General features: G+C 41.9%; 1 pseudogene; it reads left to right on the top strand.

The window, feature by feature from the left end:
• The first annotated feature begins 312 nt into the window (after window positions 1-312).
• LOC126254197 (5S ribosomal RNA) lies at window positions 313-430 on the top strand (annotated as a pseudogene).
• Window positions 431-5,329: the final 4,899 nt, after the last annotated feature.

The raw sequence follows: 5,329 nt of genomic DNA, 5'->3' as shown, positions 1-5,329 counted from the left end.
GGAAATTCGTATGCACACTTTCTGATGAACAGTCCACCTGTTCTTCTAGAAAAGGCACCATTGGACATTCGACAGCGTATGTGCCTCGTGAGACATTCGTAGATGTGCCTGCATCTAGGACGATAAGTTGGTTCAAGGGGAAATAAAGCTACATACACGTAGCACAGGTCTACCTTACAGTATATTACTACGCAGCCTAATTCGATACGCCTGCCAATCACTGTTTGCACCGCAAATGCCGTTTCCAACCACCATGTTCACACATTCTAGGTACTTCTCGGATTTTTTTACTGAAGGCTTCAATGTCAGCGGGGCAACGGCCTTGCCGCAGTGGATACACCGGTTCCCGTGAGATCACCGAAGTTAAGCGCTGTCGGGCGTGGTCGGCACTTGGATGAGTGACCATCCAGGCCGCCACGCGCTGTTGCCATTTTTCGGGGTGCACTCAGCCTCGTGATGCCAATTGAGGAGCTACTCGACCGAATAGTAGCGGCTTCGGCCAAGAATACCATCATAACGACCGGGAGAGCGGTGTGTTGACCCCACGCCCCTCCTATCCGCATCCTCCTCTGAGGATGACACGGCGGTCGGATGGTCCCGGTAGGCCACTCGTGGCCTGAAGACGGAGTGCTTCAATGTCAGCATTAACAAACGCTATGTTACCGTAATTGTCCTCGGAAGAGCTAGCGAATGCTGTACGGTTCCATTTTAAAAATAGCATACCTACTTCAATATCTCAGTTGATAATAGCGCTAAAACCATTACCCAAACAAAACCGAAAGTACCCTTCGACGCTCTAACGTTTGCCTAAAACCACGTTTCGATATGTGTAACCGTTCACGAAATAAAGGAAGTGTTACGCCTTACGTTACTCACCATAATATAAATGGGCAACGTTGTTGCCAAACATCTCTGAAAGGTCTTGACCGATTTACTTCACACTCTTAAACCACACACAAATGAAAATCCGAAAGGGCATAGGTTACTTATATTTTTATTAGTTACAATTCAAATTAATGATATTATATTATGAATTTTGTAATCGTGCACGTGTAATACATGGCAGGGATCTTTTAGACTCCATACCAAACACGCCATCTTTATAGTAGTTTATTTATCATTGTTCTGGATGGCGCATTAAAGTAGCAAGCCTCTGATAACAATTATCAATTCAACACTTTTATAGCGTTGAAGTTGAGTGTATTTCTCAAGGCCAAAATACTTTCAGATGATCTTAATTCCATAAATAGAATAATTAACTAATTTACTTTAATTCTTTGCTTAGAGCATGCATACGATGCTACCTGTAAGAGACAAGAATATATCGTCTGAAGTCAGCAGATATTCGTACATACGGAACTCGCATTTTCCAACGTCCCATGCGAAGCAAACAGTGAAGAGTTAGAGGATACAGACTACAGAATTTCTCATTTCCTTATCGGCCATAATGGAACTCAATAGAGAAAACCACTGACTCTAACGAGCAGAATAAGGGTAGACAATATCACGAAAATACCTCGTGGTCCAGTAACAGGTAGTGTAACAAAATAGAAATGGAATTCCACCAGAAATGAAGGCTTCCACGTCCAGGGTAGTTTTATCAACATCATCTTGGTTTAGAAGACAATTTGACTATTGTATGTGAAGTGTTGGCAGAAGAGCCAACACCGTGTTGCTAGAGGAGGCCGAAATGCACGCTTTTAAGCTCACGCAGGCTGGCGCGAGGTCTGGAACAGTTAAGGGAATTAATAGTAGCAAATAAAGTACGAAGTTGATGTAATACTTAACTTTAATCCATATGTGGTGTACATCGGTCTGACGGTACAGGCCTCACAAGTTAACTATCTATTGATAATGGCGCCTTGCTAGGTCGTAGCAAATGACGTAGCTGAAGGCTATGCTAACTATCGTCTCGGCAAATGAGAGCGTATTGGTCAGTGTAGCTTCGCTAGCAAAGTCGGCTGTACAACTGGGGCGAGTGCTAGTAAGTCTCTCTAGACCTGCCGTGTGGCGGCGCTCGGTCTGCGATCACTGACAGTGGCGACACGCGGGTCCGACGTGTACTAATGGACCGCGGCCGATTTAAAGGCTACCACCTAGCAAGTGTGGTGTCTGGCGGTGACACCACAGTATGTTATGTGGCCAAAAGTTCTCTGCACTACAACACCACCGTAGAAGAAGTAAAAACAAGTGAAAGTTTTATACCACAATAACTGTAAATATCGAGTTTGTTCTCTTAAGCAGAAGGCATGTACGTGCACTTGACAGGGACAGTCAAGAAGATGGTGTTTTGTCTTAAGAACAAACATGTTAGATGTTTCTCAGCAGCAACCAGCGTGTATGAAGGCAGAACTGATAAAAAGAGAATTTTCTCATTTGAAGAGGAGAAACAATAACCCACAGCTCCAAAAGCCACGGCACGGTTCTCCAAAAGGCGAACAAAGCGGAAACTGAAAGATGACCAAAACGAAGATGCTTCGTGTGCCAAATTCGATTATATAGAAAAGAAATGTCAAAAGATCCGCAAATGCTAATAAAACATATGCAAGGAACACAGTCAAATTATTTCTGAAGAGAGTTATTTTTAATGAGCAAATCTTCTCATAAGGATCAGTAAAATTGAGACTTGGTCATTCAGTGTCAGAAAAATTACAATGAATTTATAATATTCGGTATCATATTATGCTACAATAAAGTTGCAAAATGATAATAAATCTTCGTTATTCATTCCGTGCCAACAGTCATTTCAAATCTTGATAATACTTCTTTAAACACCAACATTTTGTATTTGCTTTAAGACAGGGGTCTTATAGACCCTTTCCATGCATTACTGTAAGCCCAGTCACTCGCTCATCTAAGGGTTAAACTTTTACACGAAATTCTAATTGACATTCGGGCGGACATGTGCTACACATTTTTAAACAACAATGTACAGGTATTCTGTTAAAATCGACTCCGAGAAAACAAATCCTGCAAAAATAACATTTAATGGACAGGTGGATACCACTTGCAGGCGGTTTACAGAGTGAATGTCAATTTTTCTTCTTTGTAGTGGCAGACTCCTCCCCCTCCCTCCCACACCCATAAAAGAGAACGTGATTTTAGCAAACGTTTTTATTAAAACGTTGAAGTAGTAATTGTGATAGGAGGTACTATCTTGTTCAAAAAATGGCTCTGAGCACTATGGGACTTAACATCTATGGTCATCAGTCCCCTAGAACTTAGAACTACTTAAACCTAACTAACCTAAGGACAGCACACAACACCCAGCCATCACGAGGCAGAGAAAATCCCTGATCCCGCCGGGAATCGAACCCGGGAACCAGGGCGTGGGAAGCGAGAACGCTACCGCACGACCACGAGATGCGGGCACTATCTTGTTCTTGTTTTAATAATATCATTATTTTACTGAAAAATTTTGCGAGATGAAAGTCAATAAAATAGTCATAGGGGTGTAATCAATATCGAGCAGTTGCGATTGCCCTTGTATTTACACCTAACTAATGAGGTAAAGTTTCTCAGACCGCGAAAAAATTTTCAAACTCGCTGTCCAATGACACTTATGGCGAAATGATTCTATAACCTTTCTTAAACAGCCAACCCTACTAAGTTCTGTTTACCGCTCCATTATAGCCTTCGTTGTTTGTTACTGATGCGTATTACTGACACCTGCTGGGGTCTCTCAGACCGCGCCTCGAGCACTACGTACATGTTTTTTCTTCAGTATAGTACTAAATGTGTTCCCAGAAACTGTCAGTTTTATCGATCCTATGTTTGATAAAATTAATATTCGGTGGATAGCGGAAGGTGTCAGTGATTTAGACCACGAAATAGACGAAAAAGAATATGACTGTACTGTAGCCACTGATCACAGTTCTGCTAGCAGAGAGGATCATTCAGAGGAAGAATTTCCGGTCAGTTATGACTGGGACCTTTCTGTTTCTCCAATAAAATACTAAACCTGTTAGTTAAAATCAATTGTGTTCTGAGTAGAGGTGAAGGAAAGTGTGGATCCCAAAACTGATTTCCCGTGTCCGGCCATCCTGATTTAGGTTTTCTGTGACTTCCCTAAATCGCTCCAGGCAAATGCCGGGATGATACCTTTCAAAGGGCACGGCCGACTTCCTTCCCCGCCCTTCCCTAATCCAAATGGTTCAAATGGCTCTGAGCACTATGCGACTTAACTTCTGAGGTCATCAGTCGCCTAGAACTTAGAACTAATTAAACCTAACTAACCTAAAGACATCACACACATCCATGCCCGAGGCAGGATTCGAACCTGCGACCGTAGCGGTCACGCGGTTCCAGACTGAAGCGCCTTTAACCGCACGGCCACACCGGCCGGGCTTCCCTAATCCGATGATACCGATGACCTCGCTGTCTGGTCTTCTTCCCCAAACAACCCAACCCAACAACCCCCCCCCCCCCCAAAAAAAAAACTGATTGTCAGTTTTGCGGATTGTCGATGGCAATTTTATATTTGCAAGTTTAAGCTCTGGAATTTAGTTTCACGTGAAAATTTACTTGCTAAAAAATACTATAACGTTTAGAAGCTGAAAATTCACTACTCTAAGAGTTCATTCACGTGTAAAAAAAGCCACACAGAAGTGCGTGATTTTGATTTTGTGTCATAAACAGTAAATCTTGAAGATTTTATTGAGTGCAATAAAATCAACAACGTGTACTTAAAAAAACAATTAAATAATGGTAAAAATAAATTTTAAATAACATAAATTAAAAATTTCAACTAATGAATAAATTTCGGTTTTAACATAGGAGTCCCACAGAACCCATCTCGAAGTATACATTACAGGGAAGCCACCTCTTGCGTTAACAATATTTTGAGTATGTGATAAAGATAAAGCTCACGACCTGAAGGTTGATTTGAAAACCACGGCGCTTTATTAGACTTAGTCTTGTCAGAGGTGGTGTTCTACTGCCTCCGTCTGGCCTTTAATTGACTCACCCAACCACTTGTAAGGGGTGAGTCTAGAGTTTAGCGTGGATGCCACGCTGCAACTAGGTATTTTTCACATTAAGAAACATTTCCAGAAGGGAAAAAAGGTGAAAGGTGATAGAAGTCCTAAACCGACCAGCGATTGATCACGAGACTTTGGATCCACAGTGCGACACTACACCACTTTGTGTTTACATAACTGGCTTTTTATTCCTACAAATAATTCTAATGATAATACGATTTAATAAGAAATATCGTACAGTTGATTGCTGAGGAATCGAGCCACACTGTTGCTTATCGCGAGCAGTTGGCTTAACCTTCTTGAATTCTATGGTTGCCTCCAGACCAGAAACAAACTTCCGTAGTCACCGA

Source organism: Schistocerca nitens, chromosome 4 (assembly GCF_023898315.1).
Source record: "Schistocerca nitens isolate TAMUIC-IGC-003100 chromosome 4, iqSchNite1.1, whole genome shotgun sequence".
In the NCBI taxonomy this organism is placed as follows: Eukaryota; Metazoa; Arthropoda; class Insecta; order Orthoptera; family Acrididae; genus Schistocerca; species Schistocerca nitens.
This window is presented reverse-complemented; position numbering and strand designations above follow the sequence as displayed.